Source organism: Balaenoptera ricei, chromosome 8 (assembly GCF_028023285.1).
Source record: "Balaenoptera ricei isolate mBalRic1 chromosome 8, mBalRic1.hap2, whole genome shotgun sequence".
NCBI classification, from domain to species: Eukaryota; Metazoa; Chordata; class Mammalia; order Artiodactyla; family Balaenopteridae; genus Balaenoptera; species Balaenoptera ricei.
This window is the reverse complement of record NC_082646.1, coordinates 93372086-93388605: the sequence shown is the minus strand read 5'-3', so window position 1 is coordinate 93388605 and position 16520 is coordinate 93372086. Positions and strand designations below refer to the sequence as shown.

The 16520-nt window shown below is 33.3% G+C and overlaps 1 long non-coding RNA gene across 4 annotated transcripts in view; it reads right to left on the bottom strand.

Moving 5' to 3' along the window:
• The window catches only part of LOC132369939 (uncharacterized), an 85678-nt gene that overhangs the window by 28481 nt on the left and 40677 nt on the right, over positions 1-16520 (bottom strand). For 3 of the 4 annotated variants that reach the window (XR_009504494.1, XR_009504497.1, XR_009504495.1), the window contains exons 2-3: positions 15758-15936; positions 1633-1713 (exon numbers count right to left, since the gene is read on the bottom strand). This is a non-coding gene — a long non-coding RNA (uncharacterized LOC132369939). Of the gene's footprint in view, positions 1-1047; positions 1091-1632; positions 1714-15757; positions 15937-16520 lie in introns of those variants that run through there. The other variant, XR_009504496.1, reaches the window with a different exon arrangement.

Genomic DNA, 16520 nt, shown 5'->3' with positions numbered 1-16520 from the left:
TGAATAGAGTGGAAATTAGTAGAAAACCTGTCTAATAAATCGTCAAAGGTCAAGAAGAATGTGTATAAGCAGGTCCAATGAATGTAATGGACTTACTTTCATCATGTCTTAAAAATAAGGAGCTTTGAAAAACTGGGGCAGTTTTAGCCTATTCATAGACCTGGATTAAAGAATATCTAGAGATTATAATTATAAATAGTAATTATATTTATAACTATACATATAATTATAATTATATAATTATAATTATAAAACATAATTATAATTGTAATGATCATATTTTGCATTAGAATAATACTTTAATTCTTCATGGTCATTTTATATATGTTTTCTCATTTTTTACTTGTAGCATCACTCTATGATATGCTCAGAAAAAAAAAATCTTTAAATATAAAAAGGTAAACATTGTAGATTAAGCAATATGAACAATCTCATTTAACATTTCTTATAAATGATCTGGATAAAACTATTTTACCTAGAAATTTCCAGACTTACATTAGAATGGAGTTTGGTGTGAGGAAGCATCAAGTAAGTAAGAATAAGCCTTCGAGCTGTATTTGGAGCTATGTAGATTTGGTTTGTAGGAATGTGTATGTTCTAGTGAGAACAAGCACAGTGTACAGCAAAACGTTTGAAAAAGATAGTCCAAACACTGTCACAATGATAAACTCTTCTCTTTTACTTATAAGGTCAAGGCAAAAGTCTAGAAGTCACTGGAAGCAGGCTAATGTAGTACTTCAAAAATATAATCAATTCAATACTTGGTATCACTGTTAAAGGAAGTAGAGATGATTTGTGTGAGAAGATTTTTTCATTTTGGGGAAGCAATAGTGCATGAGACTTGGAGTATTTTCTGCAATTGTGAATGCCAAGCTTTAAGAGAACGTTGATGATATTATTACTCACCTGCTCATTTGCTTATTCACTTATTTACTCATTTAGTGACATAGTATAGTGTAGACATCTAATCTGACCAGCTGGTCAGCAGTAGCCTCTCTTTGCCAGTCGGCACCGTGCACAGGTTTCCACGCAATCGGACTTGATGACGGAGAAATCAATATAAGCAGTTTCTAGGGAGCTAGGGCTCCAGCTAGAAAGAGGAGAAAGTTTACAGATCTGGGGCAGGTGGTGAATAAACTGAGGGTAGAGCCAATCTAATCATTGAGTGTTATGTATATCATGCTAAAGAGTTTAAGATTTTTCTGAAGTGATATAGGGAGTAATTGAGATACTCATGCTGTAAAAATGTTGTCAATAGAGACTTGTATTGCCACAGCCAAGTTAAGACTGAGTGAGTTGTTCCACTGGTCTGACTTAATGCTAATATATTTTGTAGTGTCCTTGTGAATCAGTAACCAAACCTATAGGATATAATACATAATAAAAAGATTTTTGATATTTCTAATACCATTTATTAAACCTAATTTAGGAGCTGTAAACTGCTATTAAAATGTATTGGACAATAAATGCAATAAATGTCTCTTTCCGTTCTTAAATTTCCATTTGTTCTGTTACACACACCCAGACTCTCTCCTGAGCTTCCCTAAGGACTACTTGAGGAGACATCCGTAGCCACCTTTCATTTAATCCCTCAGATATTGAAAGTATATGAAAGCTCTTTTCTTCACTTACCAAGAAAGCTGCTGCCATTCAGCCGTGGCAGTGCAGATGTTTCCCTCTCCATGTTGTCATAATTAGGAAACTCCAGCTCTGCTGTAAGGACACGGGAGTGATAAGGAATCCTTTCGTCAGTAAATTGCTTTATGAGGTATAAGTATGTCTCTATGAGGTATAAGTATAATAGGGAATTATGCCAGTGAGGATGCTATTAAAAACAAAGGGTTTGGGATAAAAAAAGAAAAAGAAAATACAAAGTTGATAGTTAAATAGTACACTCTGGTGTTTTATACCCTAGAAACAAAATTGCACTTGGATTTCTTTCTAAGTCCAAAAGAATTTTTAGTGTCCATTTCTACTTCTGTATATATTCAAAGCATCTTATAGGTCATTGCACAAACTGTTGTTAACTGTCCTAGGGTAATTTGACCTTGTCCCTCTCTTTTGTTCTTTTTTTGAGAGAGAAATAGTAGCCACCAAAAATCTTTGAGAAGAATGAGGTTGAGCTATACCCTAACCCCACACCTCCAACTAAAATGCAAGCCTTATGAACACATTTTCTCTCTTAAACAGATGCTTATGAAACAAATATTTATTAGCAAGATGTTGGGTAAGATCCCTGCACTTTGTGCTTTTAGGAACCCAAATCCCACCTCACATAAAAGTTTACCTGCGGCAGATACAACAAACATGTACGGCAAGGTTCTATGCCTTGTTGTTGACATCTGGCATTGAGCTAGTCACCAGGACTATTTAGGGTTCAAACTTTGTTATGAGAGAAAGCCTAGAGGTTTCACTGGATTCCTATACCAGCTTAGTACAAAACTGGGGGATGCCTCCAAAATATTTTCAGCAGATCCAAAATACATCACCTGAATACCTCTACTTTTACCAGGGATATCCCATCCGTAACATTCCTCATACTATATGACAGAATAGTATCTTTACTGATAAAGACCCATTTTTGAGCATTCATTATGCTCATTAGTGAAACATTGGATTTTAATGGAGAAATGGATAACAGATTGCCTATGTATTGTGTTTTTTTTAGAGCACATTAGCTGACCTGGATTATCCCCAACCTAAATCACACACACATAACATTTCAGTAAGAAGTGAGTTATATTTTGAAAAAATAAATTATAGACACGGCAAAATACTTCCCCAATATTAAATAGAATGTGATTTATGGTGATAAGGCCAAGATAAAAAGGTTTATTGGCTAATTGCAGTATAGCAAAGACTAAGAAGCTTGAATTATAAAACTCTGTGCTAATTCACGATATTTTCTGCTGCTTATGAAGTAATGGAATATAGCTGTCTTTTGGTATCTGAGGGGGATTTGTTCGAGGACCCTCAGAGGATACCAAAATCTACAAATGCTCAAGTCCCTTATATAAAATTGTGTAGTATTTGCACATAACCTATGCATACTCTCCTGTACACTTTAAATCATCTCTAGGTTACGTATAATACCTAATATAATGTAAATGCTATGAAAATAGTTGTACATACAATGCAAATGCTATGTAAATTTGCCAGTGCATGGCAAATTCAAATTTTGCTTGTTGAAACTTTCTGGAATTTTTTTCCCAAATATTTTCAATCTGTGATTGGTTGAATCCCTGGTTGGTTGAATCGTGAATGTGGAACTCATGGATACAGAGGGTGAACAGCATTGTTAAAAGTATCAGAACTCTGGAATCAACAAGACCATGGAATAACCTTGGGAAAGTCACTTTCCCCTAGTCTCAGTTTCCTCACTCGTTAAAAGGGTCAAAACTCTCACCTTGTAAGATTGTTGTGAGACAAATATCAGCAGGACAACATTTAATGCATTGCTTGGTAGTGCAGAGTGCCCAATAAATGTGTTTCCCTTTCTTTTGAATTGACAAAACTGAAACAAGACCTGATAGATAATTCAGAACACAAAAAAGCATTGCTAACTACCTACAGAGTAAGATGTGGTTCCAAGAAACTTTATAAGTAAACATAAGAAAATATCAATTTAGAAATTCTGTTTAGCTGAGTGAGACTCAAATTTTATACGTTGGGGCTGTCACAAGAAATAGAGCAAGCTAGACCTGAGAGCTTCATGTTTCCATGAATTCTAGTGGGAGAAGTAATACACTGCCTTTAAGTCTGAAGGGCTTTGAACCATAGTGAATAAGTGTGGTTCTCCATTATAAAATGGCTTAAACTTTCCTTGCTGGCAATTTTATTTTTGATAATTGTATTTTGTTATATATTTTATCATCCTAAAATTACTTGTGTAACAAAAGAAAATTATTTCCCTTTAGTTCCTTCTTTCCTCTTCCATTTTTAAAATTTAATGGGGTTTGAAGAACCCTCTCACTGATTGTTAATAATGACAAGCAAATGTTTGCACCAGTCTTTGAATTGATACATATAAAATGTGAATGATACTGCTGAAAATAACAGTCATGAGAATAAGTGCATAATTTTTAACTCTAAAGACATTCCTTCAACCACGTGGAAAAACAACTCAAACATCAGTACTAATAAATACTTTCTTAAAATAAAAATCATCCATTTCCTTGAAGAAATCTTTAAAATCCAAGGAATAACTTCTGTTAAAGATATGTAGGGAGCCACTTGGACCTGCCCAGAGATTTTGGTGACTTCTTTTGAGAAGTTACGACGAAAATTACTCTGGAAGTGTAGGTTTGTTTAAAAGATAGCATATTACTTTTACATAAAGTAACTTTAATATGATATCTTGCTTGATTTTCCCTGCACACTCTATTGTAGATTTTTTTTTTTTTTTAGACTATTGCCTTGGACTTAGGCCACTCATCCTACTCCACCCTTCCGTATCCTACTTTATCTTCCTTCACTCTGGCCTGATCTTATAACAACCTTGTTCTCTGAACATTCCCTAACTGTGGTATGCTTGCCTCCCTCTAACTTTAAGCATATAGATTTGCTACCTTCTGTCCTACTGAACTACTTCTAGAACATTAGTTTGGACCCATTCTGTTTTTATTCTTAAGCATGGGGTTGAACTGATAGCTAGATAAATTGAACAAATGAACCACAATGACAACCTACTAATTATTTCCTTCAAATGCTGGGTCTTATCTACTTGTTCCTTCAATCTAAACCCAAGGTTATCCACTCCCTTGAAACTGGCAGAAATAAAATAATAGTAATTACTTCATGTCATATTAAGAAAAGCAGATACATCATTATTAAAATTAACTTTTGACTCTGATCCTTTAACACACTGAATCAACTTCCATTTATGTTATTATACTCCTCATAATTATAAAAATAATTTTCTTTCCTGTTCTCTACCTCTTTGCTAGTTGTCTTTCAGAAAGGAAAATTTAATACCAGTGCTATTGAAATTTACCATGGTAGTTTAGGACTTTGTAATGAACACAGAGGCCATAAGGTATGGCCCCTCCATTCAGGCTGTGCAGCCTACTAGCAGAGCTGTAGGATGATGACCTTGTTAAAAACTAGAGGCAAGTGGCTATCAGTCAGGTTTTCCCATGAGCATCTGAGCCATGTCATCTTTGGGTCAAGAACAGGAACTATCTGAGTCAGATTTAAAATATGTTAAATAGCTCATTTTCATAGAATTTTCAGTAAGTTTAATATATTTAAGTGACTTAAATTCCCTTTAGGTAGAACCAGCAATGTCAGCCGCACAAGAATCTCAAGAAGATTTACAACAACAAAACAAGATTTCTTCTTTAGCTGACATCTACCAGTTGAGTCCTGTGTAATGTGCTAAGTGCTTTACATGACTTCTCTTCCTTAATTTAACTCCAAAACTTTAGGAGACAATTTTTCCTATCTGCATTTACAGAGTAGAAATTTGACATTTGAAGTTAAATAATTGTTCCTAGATGTCTTAGATAAAAAAGATAAAGCCAGAATTTAAACTCATGTGTTCCTGACATCAAAACATCTACTCTTAGCTGCAATGTTAGACTGCCTATCAAAACACTCTTCACCTCCAGGAGTCACTATCCATAACCTCACACAGATCAAGAAGCTCATTTCATAAGTATATTTTCAGAGTAAATTCCTTGTAAATTACTTTGTCTCTGTAGTAAAGGAAGTAGAGCCTGGAACTGTTTAGAATCTAAGGTGAATTTGTAGGGTTAGTAAGGAAATGGCTGGAGAATGAATGAGCCACCCTTGTTATCCTGCAGAGTCTGAACAGTCTGGAGTATAAACATAGTGTTATATAATTTTAAAGGATATCACTTCGTATAACTTATCAGCAGACTAAATGTTCTAGTACTTCTGTGGTTTGCAGGTGTCTATACACAGATGTAGCTTCGACGCTTTGCCAGTCGTTGCATGGCAGCCAATCTTGTTTGTGGAACATGGAATTAAAGCCATCAATAAATGTTAATAATGTGCTAAACTTTATGAATAGGAAATGTTAGTAACCCTTAATCACTCACTTGGTACATTACTAGCAAAGAGCCTGCAGTTCAAGATTCAAAATTAAAATCTATGCAATAGTTTGTTAACAACAGTAAAAGCCACTGAGAGGGCTCAGTTTACAGCCCACTTTGATGTCCCTTTACCTCCATGGGACTTCATGTCATATTTGAGATTCAATTCTAGGATAATAATTAGACACAGTTTCAAAACTATTAAAAAGAACAGTCATTTCCTCAAAGCTTACTTTTGAATGGCTCATTATTTCATTCCTGTTTGTGCAAGCGTATTTATCACTTCGCACTATTCTGCCACCACCTGATCCTTATCCAAATGGATAAAACTTATCTTTTTGACTCACCTCTCAGGGCTATTGTGGCTAAAGATACACAGAGTAACTTTAGTTTATCTATGTTAGAAGGCAATTTTCCATACTAGTTCAAATGTATTCAAGCTCTCTGCAACACTCTGAGTTATATAGCCATTATTAGTTAAACTGTTTTAAGTCAGAACTAAGTAGATTCAAACAGCACACTCTGGCTTGCTCCTCTTAATGCTCTGTAGTTCCACTTTCTCCACTAGGGATCTGGGGCCAGGTCCTGGGGCATTTTGTTTGACTTCCTCTGCTTATCCCATGAAATCATGTGCACCTATATTGCCAATCCCTTCTTTTTCGTGAGTTCAAACACTGAAAAGGACTGACGAGAGTTTGAACCCGGCTATGTGACCTTGAACAACCACTCAAATTCTTCAGTACTTGATTTTCTCATTTGTATAAATAAGAATAATACTCTCAGGTTTGTTGTTATAGTTTTTCACAAAATGTTCCTTTCCAAATAGTAGACCCAAAAATTTTCCTGGAAAAGAAAGATTCTAGAGAGAACAAATTTGGAAAATTTTAAATATCATATCTTAATTTTTAAGTATCAAAATTACATTATTACATTAGTGATTCTGAGTACTGAAGTAAGAAAACTTGTTTACATGAACTCAACATTTCCCAGAAATTTTGACTACAGAAGCTGTGTGTTTAGTACTTGTTAACCTGGTAGAGAACTAGAGGCTAATGGAATGCACTTTAGAAAATGCTCTTTTAAAGATTAAAAAATCTCTAGCCTAGATCACCTTGCTAAATTCTTGTCTCTAATTGTATGTTTGATATCCTCACTTAGATGTCAAGGCCACAAACTGTTCGAACCTGAAATCCTGATCTTTTCCCTAAACCTACATTTGAAGAAATCATTCTTGGCTCAGTAGACTTCAGATCCATCCTTCGGCTCTGGTCAAAGATATTGAGGGTATTCTTGGTTCCTCTCTTTGTCTCCTACCCCACACAATGTTCATTAAAAATCTTCTTGAAAATGAACATGAAGTTTGGCTAGCTGCCGTCTCCGCCATTATCACCCTAGCCCAAGCCACTGTCTTTCACACAGATTCAACAATGACCTTTGCATTGGTTTTCACGCTCCTCTCTTACTCTTCTACAGTTTTTTCTTAACATGTAAGTTATATAATGTCCCTCTCCTGCTCAAAATTGCCTCATACTTTTTTATCTTACTCAGAGGAAAAGCCAAAATCTGTATCAGTTCCCCTAAAAGTTCTTTAAGACCTGCCACTTTCCCTTAATTCTCAGATGTCATTTCCTGCTACTATCTCCTTTGCTCACTCTCTTTGAACTACAGTGGATTTTTAGTGACTTTTCAAATATATGAGCCATATTCCTGCCTCAAGATCTTTGCACCTGCTGTTACTTCTGACTCAAATGCTCTTCCCCCAGCAATCTACACAGACCTCACCCTTGGCCTTTCTCACATATGAAAAAATTGCCTTCTGCAGTACATTTGGAAAAATGCTTTTCAGAGGAGTAAATATTAATCTGGATACCTTTCATGAACTTATAGGCCTTTCCACTTCATAGAAGAAAAACAGGCTAGTATTTTAGAGCTTTTATGAACACCCTACTTAATAATACAGTTAAAAACAACTCCTTCAGCCTCTGCAATGTCTTGTTATTTTTCAACTTATTTTTTATAAAGTACTTATCATCTCATGTATTATACATTTTACTTATTTATTATTTTCCATCTCTCTCCATTGGAATGTAAGCAATACAAGGACCCAATATTTTACCTATTCAATAAATAGTGTATTATTTAATAAATATTTTATGTAGAAACAACATAACTATATTGCTGATAATATTGATGTTATTATTTTCACTACTCCCCCAAGTGTCTTCTAATTGCTAAAACAATGTTTCAAAAGAAAACCTAAAATTTGAATTTAAGAGAAGTATATATAATATTTTCTTAATCTTACAGAAGAGATATCTGGAAATCTGTGTGTGTGTGTATGTGTGTGTGTGTGTGTAAGTGCGTATATGTCCCTCTAATGAGGAATGTTGTGATTGTATTAAGCCCATCCAGATATTTTCCAGATAGAAAATTAGTTTTCTATTGCCACTGTAATAAATTACCACAAATTTAGAACAACTTAAACAAATCAACATTATATTATTCTCTGAAAAGAGTCATATGGGGATAAAATACAAATAAAGGTTTTAGCAGGGCTGGATTCTTCAGGAGTTTCACTGGGGAGGTCTGCTTTTTGCCTGTTTAAACTTCTAGGTACTGTTAGCATTCCTTAGCTCATGGTTGCATCACTCTGATCTCCTGTGCATTATCCTATCTCCTACTAATCTGTTTCTGATTCCTCCAGCATCTCTTTTACAAGAAGCACTTTTGACACATTGGGGCCACCAGGGTAATCCAGGATAATCTTCCCATCTCAAAATCCTTGAGTTAATTGTACCTATATACTCTCTTTCACAATGCAAAGTACAATAAACAGATTCAGGGTATTATGACATGGGTGTTCTTGGTGTGCATAATTTAGCTGACCACATTCTGCCTTCTGGGTCTCAAAGATTCATGTCCATCTCACATGCAAAATGCATTTGCTTCATCCCAAATTTCCCAAAGTCTCAATCCATTACAGCTTCAATTCAAGTTCAAAATCTTACCTATATTAAGTATAGGTGAGGTTCTGTGTATGATCAATTCTGGGACAAAATTCCTCTCTTTGAGTCTGTGAAACTCAAGAAAGTTATCTGCTTCTAAATAAAATGGTGGAGCAGGCATAAGATAACTGTTATAGGCATTCTTATTCAAAGAGGAAGTTACCAGTCTCAAGCAATTTTAAAATTTGGCAGGGTAAACTTAAGTTTCAAGGCATGGAAATAATTCTCTGTGGCTCAGGCTCTTGCACTCTGAACCTGAGGCTCTGCCATCTAAGTCATCATTGCTTTCCATGAAGGGTACCACATTTTTATAGATAAGTGGTTTTATCAGTCTATTTTCTGCCTGTAGAATTTTGAAAGTTCAACAACTTTCTTTTATTTTACTGTCTTTCTTTGTTTCACTTAATCTAATCTGGCAGTATTTCTACGGGTATAACATTCCCACAAACCTTGTGAATTTCCTGCACATGTCACTGGGATTTACTCCTTTAAACAAGAAGCCTCTCCACTGATCTTTCCTGATAAGTGGTTTCACTGATTCACTAAGTCCATCTCTATTTCTTATTTAGGCTGAGATGGTGGAGGAGAGCCCTGAGTCACACTCTTCATTTCTTCAAATAGCCCCCTATATGAATACATATTCTGATCTTTTGATCCTTCCTAAACACTAGCAAAAGATTGTCCAGCCACATCCTCGGCTTTCTGTTTAGAGAGAGTGAATCTCTTAATTTCAGCATCTTTTGCAATCTGGAAAGACAGATTTTCCCCAAATCATGGAGTCTGGTTCTTTTTGTTTGATAGTTTTTCCCTCCATTTATCTCTTAACTCTTATATTTTACTGTAAGCAGCAAAAAGAAGCCAAACAATGCCTCCAAAACTTTGTTTGAAAATCTCCTCAGCTAAATATCCAAGTGCAATTCAATCTAAGATTTCTGCCACTCTATAGCCAGTATCCACTTTCCTCCAGTATCCACTTTCCTCCAGTTTCCAATAACATGTTCCTCATTTTCTTTTGAGCCCTCACCATCAGCATTTTAATGTCTACCAACATTCTGTCTATGAAGATGTGGGTATTTTCTAAGAAAGTGTAAGTGTTTTTTGTTTGTTTGTTTGTTTTTTACTGTGTTTCTCAGTTCCATCTGAGTCATGGGTTTTATCTACTATGATCATTATTTCCTTCTGAGCCCTCACCAACAATCTTTAGCATCTATATTTCTAATAAGAATCTATTTAAGGCAGTCTAGGTTTTTTCTTTTCTTTTCTTTTCTTTTCTTTTTTCTTTTCTTTTCTTTTCTTTTCTTTTTTTTATGCTCAGAGTTATTCCAGGCCCTATGTACTAACCAATCCCAAAGCTACTACTGAATTTTTAGGTATTTGTTACATGAGGACCCCACTTTCAGTGCCAAAATCTATATTGGTTTCCTATTGTTGCTGTAAACAATTGCCACAACTTTATGGCTTTAATTTTTTTTTTAATTTTCTTGTAGCTCTGGAGGTCAGAAATCCAAAATAAGCTTCATGGAGCTAAAATAAAGGTGTTGGCAGGCTGGTTCCTTCTGGAGATTCCAGGGGATGATCTATTTCTCGCTTCTTCCAACTGCTATAGATTTCTGGCATTACTTGGTTTGTGGACACATCACTTCATTCTTTTGCTTCTGCTGTCACATCTTATACTACTCTAACTTTGACTCCTTCTATGCCCCTCTAATACTGAATGTTGTGATTATATTAGGCCCACCCAGATAATTCAGAATAAACTCTCTGATCCATTTGATCACATCTGCAAAGTCCCTCTGTCATGTAAGATAACATAATCACAGGTTTCAGGGATGAAACTTTTGGAGGCATTATTCATGTGTATGTTTGTGAGTGTGTGTTTGTGTATACATATCATACATTTTTGTTTTTTTCTGGAGAAACTCAGTCATTCACTTTGATATCTCTCCTCCATTCTATGTATATATTTGCAATTCATTTAAAGACTTAGAAAACGTAAACAAGTTTCTAGAAAAAATGAAAATTATCAATCCCATTTAAAGAAGTATTAAACCTGAATAGTCTTATAACTTAAAAAATGTAATTAGTAAAATAATTTATACAGAAAAATATACCAGGTCAATATTTTCATGAAAGATTTTTAAAAATTCAAGAAAAAATAACTTCAAACTTCTACAAAAAGTCCTAGAAAACAAACAAACAAATAAAAAAGCCCTCCCCCATATACCTGGCAGTACAGATAGGGAAATTATAGATGAATCCTATTCATAAATATATTCACCTATTCTAAGTAAATATAAGAAATGTTATGCAGTAATGTCTATAAAACTAATGTATCATGATTATGTTGTGTTTACATGAGAATATTTATTATACTGTTTCATCAAAATAATTGAGAAAAGGAATTAAAGATTCAAAATATGTTTATAATAAATTTTTAAAAAAATTAATACTATAGCAAACTAAAAATAAAAAGGAATACTCTTATTCTGGGAAAGGATATCTTCAAAATCTACATGATATATTATATATAAGAAGCTTTTCACTTAAAGTCAGGAACATGTCGAAGATGCCCTCTGTTTTAACTTCTATTCAGAAATTTCTTGGAGATTTAGTCAGCACAATAGGGGAAGTAAAATAAGTAAAAGATAGGAAGATTAGAAAGTAAGAAAGTTGTCTTTTTTTCATAGATGATGACTTTCAAAGTAGGAAACTCCAGAAAATATGCAATTTATTAAAATTAATAAGATAATTTAACATTTGCTGGATATAAAATTAATACTAATACTAAAAATGCATTCTTCTACACTAGCAGCAAATATTTGGAAAATGTAATTTTAAAATATGTCATTTAGAATAACAAAAAACTATAAAGTACAAGGTAATAAATCTAAAAAATTCATGTATCTGTAGAAAGTACATAATTTTAATGAAAATATTAGCAGAAATTAAGTAAGTAATATAGGTAAATGGAAGAGATTTGCTGTGCTTGTGGATAGAACTCAATAATATATTTTTAAAAAGCATTTATTCTCTCCAAATTAATCTCTAAATTAAATCAATTTTCTAGCTCTTTCTAATACTGATCTGTATGGGTAAAGGTCTAATTATAACCAAGGCAATTTTGAAGAAGTACAAGGTGAGGAATCTTGTTTCACAACATAAGAAAAAGTACTATAAAATCAGATTAATTATTGTATTATCATAACGCTGGAGAACTATAAAAGTATTTCAACAGAACAGAACAGAAAGCCCCCCCTGCCCCGCAAAAAAAAATACCCACATATCCATGGAAACTTCATATATGGGTAAAATAGTTTGTAGATCACAAGGAACAGAAGGAAGAAATTAATAATTAGTGCTGGGAATGTTGATTATCTCTTTGAGAGCATATTGGATCTATACATCTCTTCAGTCGCTAACATCAATTTCAGGTAGTTTAAAGATAAAAATGTAAAAAGCAGAACTATGAAATTTGCTCAAGAATATATAGGATAATAGTTTATAACATCAGTGTAGGGAACTGTTCTTAAGAAATACAAGCAAAGTAAAAGTGTAAAAGAATAAGAATTTCTAATGTATAAAAAGTAGGAAAGGTAAAAATAGTTACTTTAAAGAAAACTTGATAGAAAAGTTTCTTTTTAGAAAAACCCAGCAAATCCCACCTTAACAAAATGATCAAACTTAAGTAAGTCATATTGATACCATTTACTCCTGATACGATGCAATAATAAAGACACTTCTCCCAAAATCCATATAACCATATACCATGAGAAAACTTCAAACCAATCCAAATTGAGAGATATTCTACAAAATCTTGACTATTACTCTTCCAAAGAGTCAAGGTAACAAAAAACAAGGAAACACTGAGAACTATCACAGATTAGAGATGAAGACATGATGACTTAATACAACATGGTATCATGGCAGAGAAAAATGGAATTAGTGGAAAATGTACTGAAATCTGAACAAACTCTATAGTTTAGTTAATAGTATTTGGTCAATATTAATTTCTTAGTTTTGATAAATATATATGGGTTAGTTAAGATATTAACATTGGGGAAAGCTGAGTGAAGGTACATAGGAGCTCTCTGCAATATCTTTACGAATCTTGTGAAAATCTAAAAATTATTTTAGAATAAAAAGCTTTTTAAGAAAACATAAGATTTCTGATTTGACTCTATTCACATAATATTAAGAGAAAAATCAAATTTTCTTATGTTACATGACTTTATGATTTACTCTTAAAGTAAATTTTAGGAAAAATATTTGCAATACCTATAATTAGTCATAGATTAATATTAAGAACAAAAAAAAAAGTACTATAAAAAAGGAATAACAGCATGTAAGTAAAAGACAAACAACACATTTAGAAAATGTCACTGGACATGAAGAACAAATCAAATAAACTCATCCAGTCATTGTGACTAGGTAAATTAGCCTAGCTAGGTTGGAGAGAAATATAACAATATCTAACCAATATGTATATTAATGTATTCTTCAATTCAACAATTCCACTTCTTTATTTACTCACTACAGTTCCACATATATGAATGTGCATTTGCATTACCAAAAAAATTTCAATCCTCATCAAGAAAAGAACAGCTCAGTAATATCAGGAATATTCTTGTAATGATATAGTATACATCAATTAGAATAAGTAAATTAAAGCTATATGCTTCAATATGGACAAATACTAAAATTTCATTGCTTAAAAAATGGGAAATTTACAAAATTTTATGTATCTATATAAGAATATATGTATGTATAAAATGCTGTGCCGTTTAAAATAACACTAAAACATTCAAAATCATATAGATAAGAAAATTATAAAGATATTCATGTAACAACAAGCACCGAATTCAAGATTGTGGCTTTCTCTTGGAGGAAGAAGTAATGAAGAGAGAACACCTAGTGAGGTGTCAATGATATTGGGGAAGAAATAAGATGCACATTACTTAAATTATTTTAAAAATGCATAATGTTAGATATTAAAGGGAAGTGTGATTTTATAAAAGAGGATTTTATAGGTTTTTACACTTTGGAAAAAAATGAAGGCCCTAACTGGAGCAGAGCATACTAAAAAATATTAGAGCTATCATTATTTTAAATATCCCCCAGATTCAAGGATGCAGACAGAGATGGCTAGTTGCCATCAGGCTGCTCTTTACCAACTGCTTTGTAAATAGTTATAAAAATTCTTAAAATACTTCTTTAATTATATTGGCATTGATCCTTTCTTTTTGGTATTTTGTAAAACACTTATTTACATGTTGCACTTATTCTCTAGGGCTTAATTTTGTGAGCCTTAGAACAAAGTTAAATATGCTCTAAGATTATATAAGCTCAAATGTTATATTTAAATGATCGAGAGTCACTAAGGCAAAATGTCAGCAGGATTAACAATACTTTGCTAGGAAACTAGTTCCATATAATAGAAAATATAGCCCTGGACCTATATCCCATTAAAATGTAAATAGACAGACATCCCAACATGTTTCCTCCAAACGTTTTTTCATAAGTCGAGCTGTATTTTATGCAAGAGGCCGTAGCTAAAATTGTCTTGTTTCACATCTGCATTGTGATTACTAGAGGTTTTAGCATTTGATGTCAAAAGAGATGAAACTCACATCCAGAAATCCAGCTGGAGAAAAGTGAGGGTAAGTTTCATTCCTTGTATTGTGTATTATGCATTAGTGGATCAGATCCAGAAAGTTTACATTAGTTTGAACCAACTTGGAAAAGCTATTTTTTTTAAAAAAGGGCAGATTATTTAGTTAATGTGAGATGCTTTAGATGGAGTAGACAACACTCACATATTTCAAAGTTTCTTTATACCTGAAAGACACTTCATTATAATGAAGCATCTGCATATGTTTACCGAAGTTTTTCTCTAGTCAGATATCACTATACTTTCTGAGAGCTAAGAATGTGATGGTTTAGAACAGCAGCTTGGGAGTAATATAGCCTGGCATTAAATCTGTGCTCATCATTCATAAACTACATGCATGACCAAGAAATAAGTTCCCTCACCTCTCAGGGTTCATTTCCATCATCTGAAGTGTGAATAAAAAGCACATCTACATTGTGATGTTTTTAAACGGATCGAATGACATAACGTACCTAAGATGGTATCTTGGACAGACTAGGGTGATTTCAGAAAGGAACACGCACACACACACACAAAGAGAAAAATTAAAGTTGTCCTGAGTTAATTCCTGCAGGACATATTTAAAAGGTAAATGGAGGGTACTTTTGAGGGTAACTCAACTAGGACAATTTTCTAGAAGCTGTGTATTTTCTTCTCAGAATTCGTTGTTTAAAAAATTATTAAATAAAGACCACTTCAAGTATAATGGAATCTACTTAGAAAAACTTTTAAGTTTTTGTTCTACAACAGCAAAGAAAGTTAAAATCATGTACCATGAATTATGTAATTGATAATATTACAGTGGAGTTATTTAGGAGTTGAGTACAAAAAAGGGAAAAAAGTAACAAAAATAACCTTAGATTAAGCTCTTTTTTTCCCCTAGATTCTCTATTTGTTTAAATTTTATACAGGTCAGTTCATATTTGCTAAAGATAAGAGATTGCTTTGAATTTCACTTAGCTTCCAAACATCTGGACAAACTTGTGACACATAAGGGATGATATTTAATGAAAGATGAGCTATGGATTTTATATTAATTTGGGTCTCACCAGTGTCAAGGTCAGCTCCTCAGGGTAACAGTGCCAGACATCATGGTCTGTCTTCACGGGTGGCCTTGTTCTCTGATGAGAATCTGCAGTTCAGTGGACATTGCTCATGACTGAAGGGCTCAAAGTGAATCAAATAACAGGGATCAGTTGACTTCATGTCTATGTACAAAAAATATTCCCTGCAGAGATACAAGATCAAAGAAGTGAAAAAACTCTTACACATTCCTCTTAGAAAATTTTTCTTAATTCCAGTTAGGTACAAACATGACATGATAGTAACATATGAAATTTGTTCTCAGTAGAATGAGCTTTGAAAATATATTCTTGGAAACTTCTTTTTGAATTACTGACCCATTACCCCCAGTATTTCTAAACTAGAATTCATCTAGGAAAAATTTGCTTGATATGGTACTCTGGGAAGAACGTTTTGGACCACTCTACACACTATATTCCAATGGAGAATACACTATGATAATAGATGCCATGCTAAAAATTATGCCCTGACTACAGCAGGAAGAAAATTAGAAAACGTCCTAAAACGTATATTATTTAAGCAGTTTTTTATCTTAAGAAGATAGGGAGATTTGAATACGTGAGATTTTAATTGGATTTTTACAAAAGTATTTACATTTCTCACACTAATATTTTACAGCAAAACCTAGAATGAGCTAAAATTTCATGTTTTAATGTCCATAATTACAATGGCAAGAGACAGCTATGATAAAATTTGAAATAAAATGATATTGTTTCAAAACTAAAACTG